The 25334-nt window shown below is 40.8% G+C and overlaps 1 long non-coding RNA gene across 1 annotated transcript in view; it reads left to right on the forward strand.

The window, feature by feature from the left end:
- The window catches only part of LOC112545883 (uncharacterized), a 41429-nt gene extending 21338 nt beyond the window's left edge, over positions 1-20091 (forward strand). The window contains exons 3-4 of the long non-coding RNA XR_003089457.2: positions 8940-9090; positions 19979-20091. This is a non-coding gene — a long non-coding RNA (uncharacterized LOC112545883). The remainder of the gene's footprint in view (positions 1-8939; positions 9091-19978) is intronic.
- The last annotated feature ends 5243 nt before the right edge of the window (positions 20092-25334 follow it).

The following is a 25334-nucleotide window of genomic DNA, read 5'->3' on the forward strand; positions in this document are numbered from 1 at the left end:
GTTGGGGTGTTCTTTTGGAAGCTCTGTATTCTTCATTTTATGAGGAATAAGGGCTCTTCCAAAAGAGGAGGTTTTCCCCACATTTGGCCTCTTCCGAAAAAAGATAGCAGTGTAGACATAGCCCCAGTTTATATTCAGTGTAGTTTTAGTGTTAAGTGTATTATTGGTGATATGGGTGCACCGTGTGCTGCCCTTGGTTATACATAATGTCATAAGATAATCCAATGTACAGAAACTTTACCTGACTGCAATTCACCTAAGTGCTTCTAAAAACCGAACACTGTGCAGTGCAGTCTACTACTGGATTGATGAGTATCTCTATATGATTTTATACTTTATTCATTTTATTGTATTCTGATTCTTTGACAATTGATAAAATATAACTCTTACTTAACCAGAATTTTTGATTCACTAGCACCTCAGTCTGCCAACATGCCGGATAACAGAGCTTTTACAGTAATATGTGTCCAAAAAGACTGAAAAGAAAAACTCTGAACTTCATTGTTCAAAGCTGTTGCTAAAATGAAAGGCCATTATTAAGGAGCCTTGCTAGGGTTCTGTGTTTCAGAATGGCATAATGAAGGATGGTTTTGTTGTTAAGGCACTACAGAAACTCAGGAGCTATGGGTCCAAATCTCTATAAGTACAAGAAACCTTCTTTGTAATTTTGGGTGTTATTTAATCTCTCTGTACCTCAGTTCATCTGTAAAATGGGAACAACTGTTCTTTCCTTGCAATCTAAGGCTACGTCTAAACAGCAGCATTATTTCAGGCTACCAGAAGTATCCCAAAATAGCTATTCCATGTCTTTAAATGCACTCATTATTTTGAAATATATGAAATATACTTTGAAGTAATGGGTGTCCCTGTAACTCCTGTTCCATGAAGGTTAAGGAACTTGTCAGAATAGCACTTTATTTTGAAATTTGGCACTATGTAGACAGTGCCAAATTTGGAAATAAGCTATTTTGAAATTACCTTGAAATAAGCTATGCAATTTGCATAGCACAAATTGTGTAGCTTATTTTGAGGTAAGGGTTCAGTGTAAACACACCCTAATAGACAACCCAGAGAAAGGATGAAAGCAGTTGGGGCCATGAGCTGTTTTTTACTATGTGTTTGTACAGTGCAAAGTACCGTGAAGTATTGATCCTGGAGTGCTGTAGCATCACTCTAATACAACATTAATATTAAATTGAACAATGATTACTATTAGTCAACATTTACCAGACAGAGATATCTAAAAAAATTGTTTCTATGAGAACAATTTATCGCTTTGGCAGTTTTGTGTTACCAGTTGTCAAAAGACTTTTTGACTGTGAGACTATATATATATATATATACACACACACACACACACACACACACACACACACACACACACACACACACACACACACACTTTTTCTGGCTCTAAGCACCTATGTTTGTGGGGTTTTGTACCGATTTCTCTTTTTTAAAATATAAAAGCCCCGATCTACTAATCTTAAACTGTGGGATGTGTAAATGAGCTGTACAGGATTGAAAATGAAGCCTTCAACAAACTTACAAAATTAGGTGTTTATAATGTACAATTGAGCCCACTAAATATCATCTTTATTAATGACAGTTTTCCTATGCACCAAACCATTTTGCACTAATTCAGTGCAGTTTTGTTGGTTTAATAACAATTGACAGTAAATTACTTCTCGCTTAAATATAAATTGAAAATCAGTGATTTCCTGCTCTGAACTGCACTTAGTGTCAATCATTGCACATGACTCCATGTTGCACACTGATTTTTTTTTCATTAGCCACATTGTGCTGTTTTGTTTTGTTTTAGTTGAGTTGTGTAGGGCTGGATTCTGCTGTTTTACTCAGGTTGAGTGGTAGATATGCCTCAAGGAGCAACAGTGGGACTGTTCATGACATAAAGATAGTGTGGATAAGGTATCAGGATTTGACCCATTGTTGTATGTACAGTTGTGACAATTCAGTGACCTGGGTAGTCTGAAAGCATTATTTCAATCTTTAGCATCAAAGAGCTGGAATAAAAAAAACACTTTGATTTCACTTGGAGTTTGAGTAAGATCAAATATACTGAAAAAGCCAGGTGTTAAAAAAAAAAAAAAAAAAAGATATTACCATGAAGCAGGCTTGGAGTTTTTTAACCCACTGCACTTTTTCTTGTGTCGTCATATTTTATAATTTTTCCTGTGAATGTCTTTCTGTGAGAAATGAACCAAAATGGCCAACTAGTCAGCCACATAAGGAAAGGGTGAGGTGGCATTCTTAGCTAGAGAGCCATCTTTCATTATTCCCAGTGCATCATTCTTCCTTCCATATGTCTTTGCTTGCTTGTGACGATGAGTAGGCATTAGAAGTGGGAGGCACTACCTGAATCATCTGTGGAAAAAGGAGATATCATTTGTAGACAATCACCCCAGAGTCACAGCTAAAGAAGAAACAGACACCCCAATTTGAAGGTCTCACTATTTGAGGTTGCTTTATACATAATTATCTTGTTTTTATTTTTGTTTCCTTCTCTGCCCCCCAATATCTCTTCTAAACCATTATTCTTTTTCCTCTTGGTAGTTACCTTCGTTTGTCTCAAGCAAAGCAAATGCTTTCACTTAAACTACTATTAATGCTGCTTTATGGAATGATAAACAGGTGAATTTATAGTTTCAGAGGGGTAGCTGTGTTAGTCTGTAACTAAAGGTGGTAGGTTTAGAAGATAAAATAAAAAAAGAACAAGTTAAAAATCACTTAGAAAAGTTAGATGCCTGCAAGTCACCAGGGCCTGATGAAATGCAGCCTAGCATACTCAAGGAGCTGATAGAGAAGGTATCTGAGACTCTAGCTATCATCTTTGGAAAAATCATGGGAGACAGGAGAGATTCCAGAAGACTGGAAAAGGGCAAATAAATAAAAAGGGCTCATTTATAAAAAGAGAAATAAGAACAACCCAGGAAACTACAGACCAGTTAGTTTAACTTCTGTGCCAGGGAAGATAATGGAGCAAGTAATTAAGGAAATCATCAGTAAACACTTGGAAGGTGGCAAGGCGATAGGAAACAGCCAGCATGGATTTGTAAAGAACAAATCATGTCAAACCAATCTGATAGCTTTCTTTGATAGGATAACGAGTCTTGTGGATAAGGGAGAAGCGGTGGATGTGGTATACCTAGACTTTAGTAAGGCATTTGATATGGTCTCGCATGATATTCTTATCTATAAACTAGGCAAATACAACTTAAATGGGGCTACTATAAAGTGGGTGCATAACTGGCTGGATAACTGTACTCAGAGACTAGTTATTAATGGTTCACAATCCTGTTGGAAAGGTACAACAAGTGGGGTTTTGCAGGGGTCTGTTTTGGAACCAGCTCTGTTCAATATCTTCATCAACGATTTAGATATTGGTATAGAAAGCACACTTATGAAGTTTGTAGATGATACCAAGCTGGGAGGGGTTGTGACTAATCTGGAGGATAGGGTCATAATTCAAAATGATCTGGACAAATTGGAGAAATGGTCTGAGGTAAACAGGATGAAGTTTAATAAAGACAAATGCAAAGTGCTCCACTTAGGAAGGAACAATGAATTTCACACATACAGACTGTCTAGGAAGGAGTACAGCAGAAAGAGATCTAGGGGTTGTAGTAGACCACAAGCTGAATATGAGTCAGCAATGTGATGCTGTTGTAAAAAAAGCAAACATGATTCTGGGATGCATTAACGGGTGTGTTGTGAGCAAGACATGAGAAGTCATTCTTACGCTCTCCTCTGTGCTAGTTAGGCCTCAGTTGGAGTATTGTGTCCAATTCTGGGCACCCCATTTCAAGAAGGATGTAGAGAAATTGGAGAGGGTCCAGAGAAGAGCAACAAGAATGATTAAAGGTCTAGAGAACATGACCGATGAAGGAAGACTGAAACAATTGGGTTTGTTTAGTTTAGAAAAGAGAAGATTGAGGGGGGACATGATAGCAGTTTTTAGGTATTTAAAAGGGTGTCATAAGGAGGAGGGAGAAAACTTGTTCATCTTGACTTCTGAGGATAGAACAAGAAGCAATGGGCTTAAACTGCAGTAAGGGAGGATTAGGAAAAAGTTCCTAATTGTCAGGGTATTCAAACATTGGAATAATTTGCCCAGGGAAGTTGTGGAATCTCCATCTGTGGAGGTATTTAAGAGTAGGTTAGATAAATGTATCAGGGTTGGTCTAGACAGTATTTGGTCCTGCCATGAGGGCAGGGGACTGGACTCGATGACCTCTTGAGGTCCCTTCCAGTCTTAGTATTCTATGATTCTATGAAAAGAAACTTAAAAAAGCAATGGTCCTGTAGCACCTTGGAGTGTGTCTAGACTACAGGGTTTTTTCGAAAAAAGTGGCCTTTTTTTCGAAAAAACTTCCCCTGCATCTGGACTGCTGCTGTGTTCTTTCAAAAGTAAATCAAAAGAATGCGGCATTTTTTTCGACCATGGAAAACCTCAATTTATGAGGAATAATGCCTTTTTTCGAAAGTGCTCTTTCAAAAAAAGACGCTATGTAATACAAACTGTGCTTTTTGAAAGAGAGCATCCAGACTGCCTGGGTGCTCTCTTTCAAAAAAATGGCTCGCTTTTTCGAAAGTACTGGCTGTAGTCTAGACGATCTCTTTCGAAAGAGGCTTGTAGTCTAAACGTACCCTTCAAGACTAACCAAAAAATATTGATAGTATCATGAGCTTCTGTGGGCACAACTCACTTCTCCAGATGACAAATATGGAGCAAGAGGCACAGAGTTTGAATAATAAAGCAGAAAAAGAGGGGAGGAAGAGGAGGAAAAAACCTGTCAATTAAAATGTCCGTGTTAATTTAGCCTGTCAATTAAAATGTCCATGCTAATTTAATATGGACACTTTAATTGATAGGGTTTTTTTCCCTCCTCCCCCTCTTCCCTCTTTTTCTGCTTTATAATTCATCTTCTGTGTTTCTTGCTCCATATTTGTCATCTGAAGAAGTGGTTTGTGCCCCCGAAAGCTCATGATACTAACTATCTATTTTTTGGATATTCTCTAAGGTGCTACAGGATTATTATTGATTTTTAGGTGAATTTATAGTGAGATTGTAGACATTCTCAGCAATCACCAAAGTTGTGTGTTTAACTTTCCAGTATGTTCCATCTATGGGAGCGAATGTAGGCTTTCAGAATGACATTTCAGTCTGAAACAATATACACCACAATACAGATATGCCTCTAGGTCTCAATAGTGTTTTTAATTACTAAACTAAATGTTCCATTTTAACAGAAGGCCTTTTCTATTGTTTAGAATATCTATACTTCATCTTAATGACGATGATGATGACATTATATCTTATTTAGCACCTTTCATACCAAAAGATAGTAAACAGTTTTGTAAATTCCATATGCAAGGAACCCTTCATCTACAATGGAAATACAACCATCTTGGGTAACATGCTGAGACTGTAGGTAGAGAGAATGTAATTAGCCATGTTGGAATTTGGCCAGTACATTGAGATTAAAACCCTAATCTTACAAAGAGTGCCTTGGGATCTTTAATGATCACAAATGGTCAGACCACTACTTTGTCTCATCCTATAATGCTTTGCAACTGAAAATACCTTATTGTTGTAAAGAGCAGTCGTTATAATAAAACAATCAGTTTAATCTCAGTTTAGTTTCCAGTAAGGTTACAAACATATGACTGAAGTGTATGAGCATAAAAGTATGATACCTGGTTTGGTCAAAAAATTGATAGGCCATATTCTGCTTCCTTGGAATTGAGTCTTTCCATGTAAAACTAGAGGGCCTCCTTTGAATCCAATTGAATTCCTCTGGATTTACAACAGTGTGAGTGAAAGCAGACTTTTTCTCACTGAGCATGTTTGTATATACACATAAAGCAGATATATTTGAAAAGTTAAATATGTATGTGCTATCTAAATATGGGAGATTCTCTTTTTCTTTTTAAACTATAAAATTGAAAACAGACCCATAAAACTAATACTATGGCTCTATGTCTCTTTGTTAACCTTTACCACAAAAAATTGATCTATGGGAATTTCTCACAGTGTAACATGCTGTATCCAATTCCATAGTTATTACTGTAAACCTATTAGTGCCACCTGGGTTTGCATATCCGCAGTGCTGTCCAAGGGAAGACAGATTAGCTCTATCACATGTTATGCCAAAGGGACAGCCTCATGAGGAGTCTGCCCTCTGGGAGAGAAAAAGGCTCAGACCTTTAATGAGAATACAGTGCTTTATAATAGCATTTGGTGGCCTAGAGATTTTCTGTCAAGTCATTTCAAATTAAATTGGCAGCTTGCAGTGTTGAACCTATATGAGTTTTTGTGGTATGTATATTTTTAATGTTAAACCAATTCTCACATAATATCAGCAGAATGTATAGAGGCACTGTTTGCACCATTGTCATTTTTTTCTCTATAAACCACTGAAAAATGCTGTTTATAGGTTGACTCTAAAATTTTACTTAGAGCTGAATATTTCCAGGTGAAAATTCAGACATGGTAATTTCTTTGCAAATGTAATCAATGTCTTATACTATTTAAAATCATTATTTGTGCAAATACAAGTGGGCCAAATTTGGCTTTATATCAGTGTAACTCAATATTAGCGGATTGACTCCAGATAGACACTCTCATAAATAAGTATAGAATTTGGCCTATAGAACAAGATTTGTTTCAGATGCTCTTTTGAAGGTTTTGCTTTTATTTTTCAAAGTTAGTCAGGGTGACTTAGTCTTTCTTGTGTTTGGACATTAAAAAAAAACCCAAGCAGGGTGATTAATGTTTGAAAATAGTTTACTGCAGCGGTGGGCAAATACCAGCCTGCAGAGTGGAAATGGTGCACCAGGGTTAACCCCTGCTGGGCCCAAACCAATGTACAGTATTTACCTGCATCTCTGCAGGTATGGTCAACCGTGACTTCCATTGACAGTGGATCACCATTCCCGGTCAATGGAAGCTGCATGAATTGGTGTTTTGGTCTGCGCCACTTCTGACAGCTCCCATTGGCCAGGAACGACCAATCTGCAATCAATGGGAGTTGCAATTGCCTGTACCTGTGGCTATGCAGGTAAATATAGTGATGATGGCTAGCCAGGCATTAACCCTGGAAAACCACCATGGTTTTATTGCCAGCTGCTTGTTTGCTGTCACTGAGCAGAACTCTTTCAATAATGCATAACAGTACTCATGATTTTTTAGGGTTCACACTTGCCAACACCATGAGTAATCTTGCTCCAGTGCACATTGGCAGTCCCATGAAAGTAAAAAGTTCTACTCAGGTGAGTAAAGTTACATCTGCAAGTATTTACAGGTCTAGGTGCACAATGACTATAAATAGGATGAATATCATGGAATATAAAATAGCTTCAGTTGGCTGCAGTCAGCACCAGTGAACATGTTCTTGGTGGTCTTTGATGCAACCTAGATTATGCAGGGTCTGTTCCTCTCTTTTTTGTTCAGGACCAAGTGTCAAATCCTGCAGTACACTGTGTATCCCTTAGGGTGTGTCTAAACTACACCCCTCTGTCGGCAGAGGGGTGTAAATTAGACATATTGAAAGTGCAAGTGAAGCAGGGATTTAAATATCCTGTACTTCATTTGCATACTGGCAGCTGCCGCTTTTTTCGAAACGGGGCTTTTTGAAAAAAAAAGGCAGTTTAGATGGGGCATTTTCGACAGAAATGCCCCATTTCAAAAGATCCTATACTCCTCATTTTTTAATCTGTGGAATAAAAAGTTTATTCCCTTTACTTTTCTTTCTTGAGATTTTTATATATAACTATCTTGTCAATCATCCATCTTCCCTACCATACATGTTTATATTAATGGATTCAACCTAGATGTTTAGTTCTTTGACTGCATGTGACTTGAGATATGAGGATGTCTTGTAGAACAACACTGGCATAAGTAGACAACAGTAATGATGTCAGAAAGGTAAACTGAAATAGAGTTAAATACAGATTTCTATGCTGAATGTTCCTACTTACAGTGGGCACTATGCACACGAAATTAGCTTTTTAACTAATATTTATCGCCCTGAGAAATCCTTTCAGTACTTCTTAGGGTCATTGAAAATATCCTACTGTGCATCACTCTGTGACTTTACAAATACCACATGGATTGTATGGGTTGCAGTGAAACTTGTGACATTTGCGTTGTCGCATTCTCTGATTTCTTCGGTTAACCAGGAAGATTTTACAAGATGAAAAATAATTTTAAATTTTATTTCTCTGATAAATGGTTTAGTTTAGGACATTCAATAAAAAAAATTGGGCCTTAGCTCAATGCTTATTTTTGCTTTGCCGTGCTCCTTTAAAACTTGTGATAGTCTTTAAACTGTTCTACTTTCAAGAGGAATGTAATTTTACAGAGTGACTAGTCTGGGAATAGAATGAAATGGAACATCTGTCCTTCTGAACTGGCTTACTGTTGGAATTACTTGGCTGTAGCACATACAGATAAAAATGAAGATAAAAATACAAATGAAAAATACTATAGATAGGACTTGTTAATCCTTTCTCTAAAGCATGAAGTAAACGTATACAATTAAATATACATATAGCATTTCCTGTTATTTCATACTATTATTTCCTGCTATATAACTACATTTGTACAGACAGGCTTCATTCATAATAAGTTAGAGTCCAATGCATTTTCTGAACATAAAACTGCATTAATGAAAATAGATGTGAATTTGTTTTCCTGTAGCAGGTGTTTATTGTACCTATCACATTTAGATCTACATCTATATATTGTCAGTATACCCACCAGCTACTATTATTGTTATTTTGTTCTATGTTTACATTTTATAAAACATGTTCAATCATTAAGACCTTGATGAAAAAAATCAAGTAGCATTTTTTTAAAATTGTAGCTAGTAATCTATATTCATGGTGTTCTCTAAACCCTGTTATCATGCCTGCAGATTTCTACACATGACCAGTCTTCTGTAGTGAACAAAAATGGCATCTAAATCCCAAGTGACACTCTTAAGCATTTGGCAGCAGAAGGGCTCGTCTGAGAAAGATTAAGTTAATGGAAGCATTTGGGTAACATCTGCATGACTCTTCATCCTGGTAAGGCCAACTCACACTGCAGCAACACGTGATGGAGGATTTCTCTGATTATCACTTAAGAACAAAACTGGCTAAAGTTTCTTTTCAAGTACTGACCGGTATGTCTGGTGTGTGTGAATATATATATGAATTTTTTAACAGGAACAGTGGTAAGGGTGGATCTATCTAGCTTTGGTAGTACATAAAAAGATTTGGATTGCCTGTTTAATGAAAAGTAAAAGGATGAGAGAAAAGATTTTTGGGGGATGTTCATTTTAAAGACCTTATTTACCACGAAATGTGCTGCCATTTTTAAGAGAGCTTAGCCCAGGGCAACATAGTAGATTAATGCACTAGTCAACTCAATTGACCTGTGTTCAAATCTGTTTTGTGTCACAAGTTAAAAATGTATTGGTTCTACTCTAACCTTGGCTGGTTCTTTTTCCATCTTGTAAAACTACTACACAGTTTGGCATAAGTGCTATTTTCTGTTGTAAAAAGGCCCAAGACTAGAGCAGTGGGGCAGTGGTAGGTCATGATTAAAGAACGTTTGTAGAGCAGAATGGAGAACAAGTGCTACGTCTAGACTGCAGGCTTCTTTCAGAAGAAGCTTTTCCGGAAGAGATCTTCCAGACTGCCAAAGCACATCGAAAATGTGATCTGCATTTTCAAAAGATAGCGTCCACACTGAATGGATGCTATCTCGCATTTAAGCTGTGATTATTATGGATGGAGTGGCCACCAGGACATCTGTGCTTTTTCCTCTTTCCTCTTCTTTCAAAAGAACTCCCTCTTCCCCGTCCACACATGCCTTTTTCTGAAAGAGCTCTATCGGAAAAAGGCTTCTTCCTCTTAGAAAGAGATTTAGCAATATCAGAAAAACTTCTCTTTTTTCAGTTTTTTTTTCAAAAGAGCACATTTGCAGTGTGGACATAAGTGAAGTTTTTTCAGAAAAACATCTGTTTTTCCAAAAAACCCCAAACTCTATAGTGTAGACATACCCAAGATGTGGTCACTGATCATGCATTGTTTATGGTCAGGGAACTGTCATTTGAAGTCTTTGAGACCTTTGGGTGTCCAAATAATACAGCATCAGGGCTTATGACTAGGGATTGTTAAAATTTATGCATTTGATTTTTTTTATTAGTAATTTTTTTAAAATAGGAATTCCATCAAGTATATTTTTTTCTTCATCCCTATAAACTCTTATAATTTGCTATGTTTTAACAAAAAAGAGCTATGGTCGCTTTGGTTTCCAATAACTTTGTTTTTTAGTTTTCAAATCTTAAGCATTCATTTAACTATGCCAAAACAAACCACTGCTTCAGATTTCTCTGTCTTAATTTCTTTTCTGTATGATTTATCGAGAAGTAATCCTATTCAAGGTTCATCCTATTTTTCTGGCTTATCTTGATTCAGTCTCTTTCAACATTCACTAAGTTATAACAATTTTGAGGACTGTACTTGCTTTGGTGACTCTGTCTCTTTTCTGTTTGATTTTATGAGAAACAATCCCATTCCAGGCACATCCAGTTTTCCTGGCACAACCAAACCCTTACCTCGCTATAAGTTATGATAAGAGAAAACTGTATACCAAATTTGGTATACCAAATTACTGTTTAGGAGGAGCTCTTGGTCAAACAGACAAACTTTCATGCTTTGCATCGAAGCTTAGACATTTACTATTTTGTAAAGTGTGGGATTCTAACTACATAAACTAAACAGCATTAACCTTATCAACAACAATACCACACAAAAGCTGTCAAACAATATCTTAAATCCCATGGTGTGTTTCTGTTTCTCACAGTACATGCTTTCTGGGTCAAGTCCACAGCTGATGTAAATCCATGTTGCTCCAAAGAGGCCTTTGTTAGAACATCAAAACTATAGTCTTCACTGCACTACATGGTTGTTTCACATGTAGGTGATTCTATAATGGTGAGCCAAAAATATTATCTTTCCATGGAGTGCTGTCAGAACTCTCCTTTTGTACTTTGATTCATCAGGGCTCTAACTTTTAGACTTGCAAATGTTTAAAAGATGTCAAATATTTCTTATTTTCTCTTAAATGCAGTCTGCTTTGATTATCTAGCCCTGTTTGACTATAGCACACCCGGGGATAATGATAATATTGATTTGCCTACATACAGTGTGTAGTATATCAATGTTATCAGGCATGACTTTATTTTAACAGAAACTTTACAGTACAAATCTAATCTGACAGTTTTATATGATCTCTGGCACTGGATGTTGAAAATATGTTACAGCTTGTGTAGTTTTGGTTTTATTCAACACAGGCATGTGGCTTTTTGAAAGCATTTAAGGGCTCAGTTTTTCTCATGGGTTTGCTTTTGCCCATGAATGGCTATTTCAAAGAGTTAAGTCACAGGAAAGGAATTGAAATGTCTAAGAGAGCCAATGCTTGTGCTTTGATGTGCTTATTTTTGGGGCACATGCTTAGAGACTCAGTGAGTTATATCCTCTCCCGGCATGGGGCCCTGCTCTGAATGTAGAAGGGGAAGAGTACAGTATTCCTGGTCCACTCCCCCACCCCAACAGACATGCCCTGTCTACTGGGGAAAATACAAGGAGACCCTGTTGCCATCCTGATGCTTAGAAGGGTTGGAGTCCTCAGCTGACACTTTGCTCTGGGAAGTACAGGGTTTTCCTTGCCAAAAGCACTCTGTTGGAGCCACAGGGCCCCAATTTCATGGAATGCTTTGGGGTCCTATATTGCCTTAATCTGATCCTACTTTCAATGCCAAGAGCTCCCAGATTCTTGAAGCAGAGAGTCCATGACTCGTTACTCAGCTACTCAGAGGGGAAAACACCATGAGCAGCCAGCACAGGCTCCAAGTGGTGGATAAGCATTAACCATAAAAGATTCATGGGTTGGGGAAGGAATGATAAAATGATAAAGATATTCCTCCATCCCTGCCAAGGTCTGCCCATTCTGCATAATGCAGCTCAAACTCCATGGATACCTCATACAGAAGATTCCATGAGATCAGGTAGTGTCACTCCTTTTGCTGCACCCCATGAGCCAGGATCTGCCAGACCTCTGTTCCTTCTGCCTGCTAGAGCAGGCTCTACAATAGTGTCCATTGGCAGGTAATAGAGACCCCTAATTTTGGTTTTATTAAAGGTTTCACAAACCTTAATGCCAACAGAAATGTTTCCCTCAAATTCTAAAGACCAATGTGAACAGTATTTGGGTGAATTGAACATTTCCCAGCACATCTGTCTAGAAGCCAGTGTAGATGCTGAGCTAGAAATGCAAGCATCAACTTGCACCTCTTTTCTTGCTTCTTCAGTAGTCTGTTGCACAAGACCCAGATGGTGAACTGGATATAAACTATAGTGATTCTCTTCATATTGTACTGGATGAATAAAATAGAGATGTTAAAGAGCAGATGAACATGAAAAGTTTGATCTTGTGGCGAAGGCACTGGATGAGGACTCAGTAAGTTGGGCTGTTCTTAGCCTGGTCTGTGTGATAGTGGTTAATCACTTTTTTTTTAACTCCATGAACAGCTATTTATATTGTAAGGTGTGGAGATTAGTAAGGCCCAGTTGTGCTGTATAACTACTACGGCTTGTTATTGGTTTTATTGTATCCTATTGTTTTGATTGGTCTTTATTTAATTATAGCAGAAGACAGGTCTGATTTGTGGCACAGCATTTTTTATTTGGAAGTACTCTCAGCCTTCTTTCTTGCTCTTAAAGCAGAAAGTAAAAATCATGGTCGGTAGGTAGGTAGGAGATATGTTCATATGAATGAGGTCAGGTCTACACTATGAGGAAAGTTGATCTAAGTTACACAATTATGCAGGGTCTACACCATGTTATGTTGACAAGAGAAACTCTCTGATCCACTCACCTTACTCATCTCATTTTGGTGGAGTAACAAAGTCAAAATCTGAGCTATCAGTGGTTGATTTAGTGGGTCTTCACTAGACTCACTAAATTGACCCCAGTGTCAATTACAGTTGTAGTGGAGACAAGCCTTGAGATGCATACTTTCTATTCTGTTTTAGCTCCTAAATATCAAAATGTTTTCTGTAGATTTGTCTTACTGTTTCCTTGTATTTCTGCATCTGTCTGTCTCCATCTGTCATCTTTCATATAGATTGTAGCTGTTTGGGAGAGAAATAGTCTTTTTGTTCTGTGTTTGTACTAAGGATGTTAAGGACTAGTCGACTATCTGATAAGCAAATGCTTATCGGATAATTAAGTCAACTAGTTGATTCCCCCCCCCTTGCTGCCTCTATCAGACAGAGGTAGCAAAGTGGTGGGGGGAAAAGAGGGTACTTCAAAGCAGCAGCACCTCATGGAGCCCATACATGGACTCCGTGCGGCACTGCCACTTTGATACACCGTGGATTTGAAATGCCTCCCAGTTTTGCCAGCAGTCTCCTGGAATTGGGCTCAATCTCTCAGAGGCTTACAAAGCCAAACCAGGTGATTGGCCACTAAAAGGTGCAGCAGGACTAGGACAGGTTCTTTGCCTGCCTGTCCCCGCACTACTCCCAGAAGTGGCCTGCAAGTCCCTCCCTGTGGCCCCTAGGCCATGCACTGCCCCTACCCCAAGCAACTACTCTGCAGCTCCCATTGACTGGGAACTATCATTAATGGGAGCTATGGGGACAGCACTTGCAGACAGGTGCAGCATGTGGAGCTACCTGCCCTCTCATACCGAGGGGCCCCAGGGAGGCTCTTGTGGGCTGCTTCTGGGAGTGACATGGGGAAAGGGCAGGCAGGGAGCCTGATTTAGTCCTGCTGTACTGCATACCAGGACTCAGAGCTGCTCAAGGTAAGCACCACTTGGCTGGAGTCTGCAGCCCAAGCCTCTGCCCCAGGCCTGAGCCCCCTCCCAGAGCCCACAGACCTTCCTGCACACTGAGTCCCTTCCACACCCAACCCCCCTGAACCAGCCCTGAGTTCCCTCTTGCACCCAAACTCCCACTCAGAACCTGTACCCTGCACTCCCTCCTGAACCCCAACCCTCTGTCCTCAGGGGAAGAGGAAGGTCAAGGGTGTTTGGTTTTGTGGGATTAGATGGCTGGTAATGTTACACTTTTGCACAATAACCTATGCTGGTTACCTTTTGGGGAAGGAAGCCTCAAATCCTTCTACTGACCAAATTCCGTGCTGTTATCTTATTCTTTCTTCCATTCACTTTAATGTCAGATGCCAGCTTCCTTCTTTCTGAGGCACCTATCACCATCTGCTCCATGTGCCTTGGAGCAGCCAGTGGTGTATGCCTCTCTTAAATTGCTAAATCCAGGTTCAGCCATCTTGAACAAAGCAAAACTTGTCCACAAACAACAACAATGTCAAGCAGAATATAAGCACAACTAGACTACATATTGCAAACCATATGGCTAGGTAGGCCTAAGATGAGTTACATGCAGTCTGTCCCTGTCAATGTGTCTCTCTCTTCTCCCACCAACAGACTGTCAAGCAGACTCTTTAAGGTGATTCAAAAACTCCAGGATTCCCCCAGAAGACTGGCAAGGTTAATGGATTTTAAGGCCCCAACCATGAAGAGATAAAAGGGGGTGTATGTTTGTGTGTCTACAGTCATGTCTGGGGACTAATGATAAGAGGATAGACCCCCCATAGAGAATTGGGTGGCTTATGGGAGCATATGGGCTCAGTATGATATTGGAAATTAAATCCAGATAACTATCAGGTGTGACTGGTTCATCTAACTCCTCTTTTGAGGCCCCCAAAAGACTGATGACATGACTACTTTATATCATGTTGTCCTCCATTGCAATATGCAGTGAGACTGTGGGAAGGAGAACAGTCTGCATCTTGTTTTAATGCAGTGTGAGGAGAATCTATTTCAGTGCTTGAGGAAGGAACTGGTTGCAGGTGTTCACTAAAGATGTGTTCCTCTTTGCCACTGGTCTCCTGAAGGGGAATTCAGCAAAAAGGACGTGAGTGTGGAACACAATCCGTTACTTCCTCAATACTGTATACATGCAATATGAAAGCTAAAAGGCTTTTGTGATCGAGTGATTCCTAAATTCTTATCTTCAGCGCTGCAAATCTTTCCTTCCATCTGTAAACATAAACATCATGAAGATTTACACTGGCTAAGGATTTGACCCTTTATCACAGATCTTCATAATCTGATTTACTTAATTTTCAAGAATGAGTAAAATCTATACACCACTGGTACAAAATTTTCACATGGCACTTAGAGACCATAAACTGTGGAATAGTTCAAAAACAAAATAAAGTGGTTTGCAAATAATTATGGCATATTTGCTCCATTTTTATTTGTTGGGGGTCATATAATTAGCAGGTGGTGAGTATTCATGCCATGACTGGTTTATTTGAGGAAATACCAGGATGCCCCAAAATTTTGCAAGTTTTAGCACAATGAATGGGCTTTAAGATAGTTCATGCTGTGTGCGCACACAGTCATTTTTCATTATTCACTATTCACCTTTCGTAAGTATTTTAAAATTTTCTGTCATCTGGTCAAAGAGCAAAATCAATGCTAAGCATAAATAACAAACATTGGTAATAGAGACACTTTGTATGTGTATAGTTTGTGATGTGATTTGTTCACATAAATCTTGATCTAGCAGAGCACTTAGCACATGCATTATGCATAAGTGTAATAATATAGGTAATCTTTTTAAAAATAATATGTTGATTCATATATAAAGTTGCACATATAAGCAATCCAATATGTAGGTATTCATATGCTCAAAAATGTCACTGAATTGTGGCCTAAATTTGCAGTATGATTCTTAACAATTCATTCAGCTTTATAGTAGATGCAGTTATTGCTACATTTGCACTGTGTATGTGTACATACTTATACATGTATACACCATATGGGAATGTGATTGTTATATAACTCAAATATGAAAAGAGAATGACATTTTATTAGTAACAGTAAAAATTTGTTCAAAGAAAAGTGGAGAAGAATATATATGAAAAGAAAAATATGCTTGTATCCAGAGCATTGAAAACAATGCTCAAGGACAGTTTATCCTTGTGGAAAATACCCCCCGTAGAGCTGCTTAATCTGTTTGAAAATCATTTAGGAAAGAGTCCTTGCATTTGCCATTGTAGTTTGTTTTGGCTCTTGGTGTCCAAACTATTTTCCTAGTAAATGGCACGAAGTGCTTATTCCATTATTTCTGTTGTTGTATTTCTCAATACAGTGTGGTTATCTTGAGCTAGTGTCATGCTTTAGTACATTAGCACTAAAATACACTGATGCTCTTGTATAGATGTAAAGAGAGTGGAGGGAGACTGACATTGAACTGATACTTTGTACATTGCATCTACAGATTCCAAAGTCAGATGTTGCATTCAGCTTAAAATGAAGAAAGAATATGTGCATTTTTACAATCTGGTTTACAGTGGTGAAACCATGACCTGTGCTAATTCACATATTTCAAGCAAAGTCTATCCAAAGGCCTTGATTTGCTTCAGCAGCGCTAACTGATACATGGATGAGAGGTGGTTTAATCTGTTCCAGATTTATATCTTGCATGGCTATAACTTTCACACAATAAGCCAGCCTTTCTTCAGGTCCCATTCCATAAGTCTATTATGTGTTTTTTTGTCCATAAATAAAAGAATCAGGGAACAGAAACTTATTTAGACCCAAACATGCTTGAATTTCCTGTTTTTTCTTTTATTAAGATACTTTTTCAACTGAGACCCAACATCACTTGTGTTCTAACCACAATCACAAGGACAAACAGGCTTATTGGCAGGCACTGAAGAAGGGACAGATATGGAAGTGGACTTGGGATCTGTCACATTGCACATGTTGGATGTTGTGAGGATGGTGAAGAAAATACTCGATCATGTCACATAGACTTCAACTTCCTTTGCTCTTTGGATGAGTTAGAAATAAATATTTTTGTGTTCCTATCTGGTGACACTGAAGAGACTGCTGGGCTTAAGAGTTCATAAGGAGATTTTGGATTCTCTTATTTCATTCAGATGCCATCTGTCATTGTATTATATTCCTTCTCCTTACTCTGTGCTTCTATAACACCTACACTTTCCCTTTTCTTCTTGCTCTTTTTTCCCCTCAGCCCTTTTTCTTTTCCACTTCCACTCTCTTGCCATCCTTTCCCCATTTCACTCTGCCCATTCTCCCTTTTCTATGAAACAACTCCCGGAAATTTATATTTTGATTGGAAATTAAAATATAAAATGCTTTGTAAAAGTTAAAAATGTTATGGGTGCTGGGTGCAATACTGAGACCACTGATAATGTGTCTATGACTAATCCATTTGCAGGGGGTGTGTCCTGGATTTTTAATGATGTCTTTGGTCTCTGGCAGAAGTGGAAAGTTGAAATACAGCACCACTGGACCAGCCTGCAGCAACAAACAGAACGTATTGACACTAGAGTGAAAGAGTATTTTTGCTGTGAAATTTGGATGAGTTTTGGGGTCACCTAAAACATTTCACAAGTTTGTGTTGATTTTGGCAGATTGTTTCAGTAAAAAACAAACAAAAAGGAAATATCAAAAAGAACCATTTTAACCCTTCTGAAACAGCATTTTGATTTCTCATTTGATAATTAGTTCACAAAGCAGTGGTGGGCGCTTTCCTGATAAACTAGAGATTAGGAAACTCTAAGGCTCAAGATCTTGTGCCAGAACAGAGATTTGAATCTTTATCTCCCAGAAGAATGAAATAACGAGCAGATTATTGGCTTGTAATGGGGTTGGCACTCACGTCACATGAGCACCCCCATTTGGCCAAGTGTGGGTTCCTGCTCTGCCTCAATTTTTTAAATGCCTTGCAGCTACTCGCTCCTGCAGCTGAGTAACACAGCCTTGTGTGAAATCACAACCCCCTTCTGGGGTATACCTCTAACATATACCCATCCTGGTACCCTCTGTAGAGTGCCTCTCTGAATGCAATCTCTCCTTCTGTTTCCCCACTCATTAGGAGAGTGGTGTTTCCAGGGCTTCTCCTCCTGGAGATAGTATCCTAAACAGCTCCCCACTCTGAGCTGTCCTTGGTTCTGCCAGCCAGCCCCCTTGACCTTCCCCTTTTCAGGTTTGGGTTGCAACTGAGCTGCCTCTAGTCCTGCAGCTCCTCTTATATAGTCCCTCCTGGTTTCTGTTTGGCTGGTTCCTCCATGCCACTGTAGCTGCCTGAAGGACTTCTCTATGGCCCTTCGCTGGCCTTAGGGCCTAGCTCTATTACATGGTTATTCTAAATGGCATCTCTCTTAAGCTTTGCTATTCAAGCTATTCTACTTTGTAGAAACAATTACATGCTAATTGAAGCAGGGTTTAAATTTCTGGTGTCTTCCCGCACCCCTAATATGAGTGCAATTCATTTTCATTCAGAGGCACCATTAATAAGAGGAAGAGCTTTATCAGGAGACCTTGGCTATGTCTAGACTGCAGGGTTTTTTCGAAAAAAGTAGACTTTTTTCGAAAAAACTTCACCTGCGTCTAAACTACAGCCATGTTCTTTCGAAATTAAATTGAAAGGATGCGGCTTTTCTTTCGACGGCGGTACTCCTCATTTCACGAGGAAGAACGCCTTTTTTCGAAAGTGCTCTTTTGAAAAAAGGTGTTCTTGAATGCAAACAGGGCTTTTTTGAAAGAAAGCATACAGACTGTTGGGTGCTCTCTTTCGAAAAAGCGGCTCACTTTTTCGAAAGAAGAAGTTGCAGTCTAGATGCTCTCTTTCAAAAGAAGCTTTTTTGAAAGTATCTTTCGAAAAAGCCTCTTTCGAAAGAGGCTTGCAGTCTAGACGTAGCCCTTGAGCGAGCCTCCTCTGTGAATATCCTAAATGCTGATGGTTAGGGCACTCATGGGATATGAGAGACCTAGGTTTAAATCTCCATGCCACAGTAGAATTATAAACTTGGATCTCCAAGTTTCATATGAATTTCCTAACCACTGGGCTATAGAATAGTGCGGGGCCAGGGAGGGAAGCACATATCTTTTCCCTCAATTTTGTAAAAGGTGTCAAAAAAGGTGTACCTTCATTTCCAACTTTGTTTTTATTGTTTTTACAAATTAAAAACATATGGCTCCTAATCTTGAACTAGAGTCTTCAGGATAGTTTCTGCAGTATCCAAAAAAGTGGTCCTAGTACTTAAGCATTGAATAGACCTGCTAGTTTATTGAATCCACCACTGTAAGAGGAGAATATGATTCCTAAATAAAGGATGTGTTAGATATTCTCCTGTTCGTTATGGCTCTAGTGTGATTAAAGATTAAGGTACCACTCGATGTGAGTAAGAGTGGCCAACTCTGGCCCTTAATGACCTATATCGCTGTTGATCCAACAACGAAGCCCCTATTGATTTCACTGGGAAGGCCCTGGCTATTCATAGATTCAGTGGCCAAAAGGGATCACTGTGATCATCTAGTGTGACTTCCTGAATAATAGAAATCCATCAAAGTAATTCTTAGGGGAGATGGTTTAGAAAAGTATCCAATCTTGATTTTAAAATTGTCCATATTAGAGAATCCACTGTGACCTTTGGTAAATTGCTCTTATGGTTACTTGTTCTCATTCTCAAAAATGCATACCTTATTTTCAGTTTTAATCTGTCTAGCTTCAACTTCCAGCTGTTGGAGTGTGTTATTTCTCCGTTGGAGAACACATTAAACATTTGTTCCCCATGTAGTTATTTGTATTCAGCATTCAATTTACCCCTGAATTTTCTCTTTAACTACATACACTGAGCTTTTTGATATCACTAAGGCATGATGTCTAGTCATTCTTTTGGTTCTTCTGTTAACCCTCTCTAATTTGTCAACATTCTTCTTGAACTGTGTGCCTCAGAACTGGATGCAATATTCCAGCAGCAGTTATGCCAGTACCAAATCAGGGGTAAAATAACTTCTCTGCTTCTATTCAAGATTCTTCTCTTTATCCATCCTCAGATCACATTAGCTGTTTTGGACATCTGTTTTCCAGCATCACATTGGAACTTCCTCTACAGCTGACTGTTCACCTTGACTCCCAAACCTTTATTCAGAGTCATTGCTTCCCAGGATTGAGGCTTCCATCCTGTAAGTATGACCTACATTCTTTGTTTCTAGATGTATACAGGTTCATTCTCTGGAGTGGCTCAGGGCACACAATCAAGAGCAGGGTAGAGACCTCAAATTAGATGTATGTTCTATAATTAGATGTCACCAACCCAGGCCATTTGCAGGAAGATTGATACTGTGGTGGTCGATCTTCCAGCATTCAAAGGACTAGTCACTTACCGCAGGTCAATTTGCACTGTAGATCTCACACCAGTGACAAGGCTCATAGCCAGTCCTATAGCAAACCATCTAAAGATTTATTAACTAAGAAAAGAAATGAGAGTTATTGCAAGGTTAAAGCAGGCAAACATATATACACAGATAAGTTAGTCTATAGTTTTACAAGTTGACAGAGTTCTAGTAATTTGTCAGCTGTGAATGTCTTTTAGCTATAACTCAGGTTGACCCTGAGAATCTTTGCATCAGTTTTATAGTTCTACCTCCCTGTAAGTCCAAATGACGAAAGAGATGAACTTTTCTGTCATCTTTTTAATTTCCTTCTTCCAGAATTCAAGTTGATGGGATGTGTCCTTTTGCATGTAACCTCTTCTTGAGTGTAAGCGGCAATTAACATTAACATTGTGATGTCTCAAAGTGGCCCATTTAGTTTTGATAGCTTTCTTGATGGGCAGGAGATGATCCCCTGACTGAGTTCATAGTTTCAGAGAAAACATTTTTTACAGTTACAGAACAAAAACTTATTTCTTTATCAAATGATAGGTTAAAATGTAAGTGAGATTAATGCATGAAGCAACTTCATAAAGTGTGAACACTAAGCAAATTGGATATTGGATTTATAATATTTTAATCATACTAATAAACCAGTGACCTGGATTGGTTTCTAACAATGAGTTTGTTAGTGTTTGACTGAGGCCTAAAGCCTTGGCAAGAGCTGACACCTGGTCTGCTGTGTGACATATAAATATGCCGACCAAATCTCCTGTCCCAGTGTTCCCATGCAGTAGTGAAATGTCCCAGAAACCTCTGAAGCTTGAAATGCTGCTATCAGAGGCTGTACACTGCTGTTTCCTCTTCCCCAGCTCAGGGAACAGGAGCGCAGGGACAGTACCCGCAGACATTTCCTGCTGCTGTTCCAGAATCCAGCCAATAGGAGCTGCGGGAGGCTGGGAGCTGCGCAAAAGCAAGTTAATGGCTCCCCTTTCCATCACTGCTGCTGGCAGGCTGCCCCAGGCAAAACTGGCTAGGTTGCTTGCTTATCTGCTGCCCTAGCTCCCTAAGCATGGGTGTTGGCTCCTGCAGCAGGGCTCTGTCCCAGCCCCACGCTCCAGGGGCTGCTGCAGGGGCTCTAGCCCTACATTTCTGCAGGCTGCCAGGGCATTCTGGCCCCAACCTGCTGTGGGGCTTCGGTCCCCTGAGGATATGGGCTGCTCAGGGACTCCAGCCCCAGCTCTGTGTTGCTGAAGGCTATCTGGGGCTCCAATCTCAGGCCTTCATTTCCAGAGTCTGCTGTGGGGTCCTGACCCCGTGCTTCTGGGGATTGTAAGGTGTTTCTGTCCCACGCTGCAGTGAGATTGCCCAAGAACTCCAGCCCCAGTGCCACACTGCTGCGGGCTATGGGGGCTCCAGTGCTGCCTGAAGCTGACCCTGTTTTCCCCAGCCGTGGCTGTCCCTCCTGCCCTCAGGCTCCCAAGCTCTATAGTCCAGGAGCATCCATGGTCCTGCCACACCACACGTTGTTGGACCAGAGAATGCCTGTTTTTTAGAGTTACTTGTAACACCTCTCTCTGTTATATCTAGCTAAAGAAAAAAATCATCATAACCAGGGCTCGCCGAACTGCGGTGAGCCCCGCTTACCAGCCGCGCTGTCCGGCGATTTGAGCATGCGCAGATCGTTCTGCGTATGCGCAGATTGCCCGAACTCGGCTCTTCCGGGTTGCAATCCACTCGCCATGGGTGAGTAGATTGCATTATTTGTCGAGCCCTGATCATAACCATAACAAGGGGGGAGGGAAGAAGGCAGAGAGTGAGGGGTGGAGGTGTGGAGCAGCAGTAGAGGCAGCAGCATGAAGAGGAGACCTGGGCTGGGGAGGTAGCATGATGTCCGTGGTGGTGGCCTTCTTGTCCCAGTGTGGCTTGCAGGGGGACCTGCTGGTCACCCAGGACTTTCAGAGGAGACTGCAGGGCTGCAGAAACCTCTAAATGAAGGACCTTCTGGGCCACTTCAGCTGTGTCAGTGCCATTGAATTCTCCAATAATGGTGGCTAATGGTTGATCTCAGGCTAAAAAAAAAAACATCCTCCCAAGTCTTTGCCAGCCCCTCTCTCCCAGCATCTTGCCTCCCTTCCCCATGCTCACCCGGGGAAGGGAGGATCGTGGTGGCATTTCCAGCAAGGGACTAGTGCTCTCTAAGGAAGGATATAAAATGGTTGACAGGTTTGCATCCCATTTTTGTTTTATTTTATTTGGGGGCAGAGTCTGCAGGAAAGTGTTTGGCATGCGGGGTGGGCGGAGGCACAGGGGTACATGTAAATGTGCTTTATTGCATGGTGAAAGCCTTGGGAGCCAGGTGGGCTGAAATTGTCAGGGCCCAGTGACATGCCCCACAAGCATCTGGGGCAGGGGCAAGTATGGGTGGTACTGTGGTACAAGTCACTAAGTGGGTAGTTGGTGGGCAGGCACATGCTGTGGACGCTATAGGCCTGCCCTAGCTGAAGGGTTGCAGTATGGCACCCTGCTGGGGTGGATGGATCTGGGAGGCTTGGGACACTTCTGGGGCCCTGTTTGGGAGGACGGGGCCATTGGCTGGAGCTTTCCCCCGTCAGTGCCCATGCCTGGCTTCATGGAGGCCAGCCGGTAAGTGGGACTGGGGAGCACGTGCTATCAGGTAGCGGGGGAGGCATTGGCTTGATGTTAACTGTCATCTGGGGGGGAAAAAGCCGTGAGGCTCCGCGTGCAGGTATTCCCAGGGCTAGCACAGGTGCTTTTCCCCCCTGCGGTGCTTCAGCCTCTCCCCTTCCACGCAGAGGGTGAGGGAGCAAACTCTAGGCTGGGGCTTTGCTGGGAGCTGCAGGCCTCACTCTCCTGGATGCCTCGTAGCGACAGGCCAGGGAATCGATGGTCTGTTCTGTCCAGGGAAAGGGAGGCTGGGTCAGGTTCCCCAGCATACAGACCCTCCCTGCTGGAGTGGGGGTTGCAGTTCCCCTCCCTAGCCCGAGACTCCTAACCATAGTGGGGAGGGTCACAGCGCCCCTGGGAATGGAGAGGATCTAGTGTCCAGTTGGTGTAAAGAAAGGGCAGGCAGCTCCTCCTTCCCAGCCATGGACCAATGACTAAGGGGTGGATGGGAAGAGGTTATGGCTCCCCACTGAAAGCCAATGTCCTCCAGATTGGAGTGTGTCACAGCCCCCCACCTTTCTCCCTCTGTGTGGATGGGGCCGGGGGTATCACTGTTTTCCTCCTGCTCCAGGCAGCCAACCTTCCCAAAATGGGAACACCAGAGACAGGAGTCACACTTCCTCTTACTGGCAGTCAGGGCCTTCCAAACTATGTGTGCATGTTGCAAAAAGCCGTATACCCTGTGGGGTGCAAAAGGGGATTTGCTCTCCTGTTTCATGAAAGACTATAAAATCATCAGGGCTCTATGGGAAGCCTGCTCCCCACCCCATCTAACTTGGGAAAGTACCTGCACTTTTCCTATTGACCACAGATTGAATGAGGAGAGGTCCATAAGTCTGTCCTCTGTAGTAAGGATCACAAGGATTTGATGCTTCCCCATGGCAGGTGTGTCTGTTGGTGCAGGGTGCATCCAAAGGTGTATGGAGGAGAGAGAGAATGTGTGTGTGTATGTGTATGTGCTAAAGAGCATGTGCGGGCAGTGTGTTATGTTGCAGACCAAAGGCAGCAGACTGCAGTAGTTTGGTGGAGGGCAGGTACATTGTGAGTTAGCTGCATGGGTTCCTGTTCCCTGCATACGCTTCCAGAGGCTGCTGCTCAGCAACCAAGACAGACAGTCCCCTGAGACTCATTTAGAGCCCTGCTGCAGCAGCAGGCTAACTGGACACCTGCAGCCAGTTAGGGCCTGCTGATCCCCTATAAAAGGCTTCCCCTCAGGTAAGGAGAAGGAAGAAGAGGATGTGCAGACTGGAGGAGAACAGAATGTTGCAAGCGGGAGAAGGTACTATGGGAGTGGTTGGGGAAATGGACACAGAGGAGATATTAGAGGGGTCACATGACACGCTTTACTTCTGGTCATGTGTCAATCTTGACCCCCGAAAGTATCACAACCAGGGGCGGAACTTCCTGAGGCAGGTGGGCGTGGTTAATTGGGTCAAGGGGCATGGCTAACAAAACCAAGTGACTAACATTTTATTGATGGTAGGGCCCTTATATCATGTGTCCCCATTTTTGGTTTCGAAGATATGGTAACCGTACATGTAAATCTACATTCAGCTATATTATAATGCATATTGTTTATTTGTGTCTAGTTTACCAAGCGATCCAGATTGCTCTGAGTTAGTGATCTGTCCTTCATTGTTTACTATTCCTCCAATTCTTGTATTAGCTACAAACCTTATCAGTGATGCTTTTATGTTTTCTTCCATATCATTGATTAAAAATGTTTAAGTACTTAGAGCCAATAACTGATCCCTCTGGGACCCACAAAGCTGCTTGATGATGATTTCCCATTTGTAGTTACCATTTGAGACCTATCAGTTAGCCAGTTTTTATTCCATTTAATGTGTGGCATGTTCATTTTATGTTCTAGTTTTTTAATCAAAATGTCTTAAGGTACCAAGTCAAATGTCTTTCCAAAATCTATGTATAGCATGTCAACATTATTACTTTTATAACTCAAATTTGTAATCTCATCAGCTTAGTTTGACAGGATTTGTTTCCCATAAATCTATGTTGATCTGCATTAATTCCACTTCCATCTTTTAATCTCTTAATTGAATCCATGTCAGCCACTCCCTTATTTTGCTTGGAATTCATGTCATGCTGACAGGCCTATATTTATACTTGCCATCCCATTTTCCCTTTTTAAAAATTGGCAAGAGATTAATTTTATTTTAATCCATTAGTATTATCCCATCTCTCCAAGACTTATTAGAAATCAACTTTAGTGGACGAGTTGTGGAACATGGCTGTGAGTTTTCTCTGTGAATAAGGACTCCATGTAGCTGTTCTTCAATTCCTTGCTGAACAATGGAAGTGATACACTTTTACCAGATATAAAGAGGTATCT

This window comes from Pelodiscus sinensis, chromosome 3 (assembly GCF_049634645.1).
Source record: "Pelodiscus sinensis isolate JC-2024 chromosome 3, ASM4963464v1, whole genome shotgun sequence".
In the NCBI taxonomy this organism is placed as follows: Eukaryota; Metazoa; Chordata; order Testudines; family Trionychidae; genus Pelodiscus; species Pelodiscus sinensis.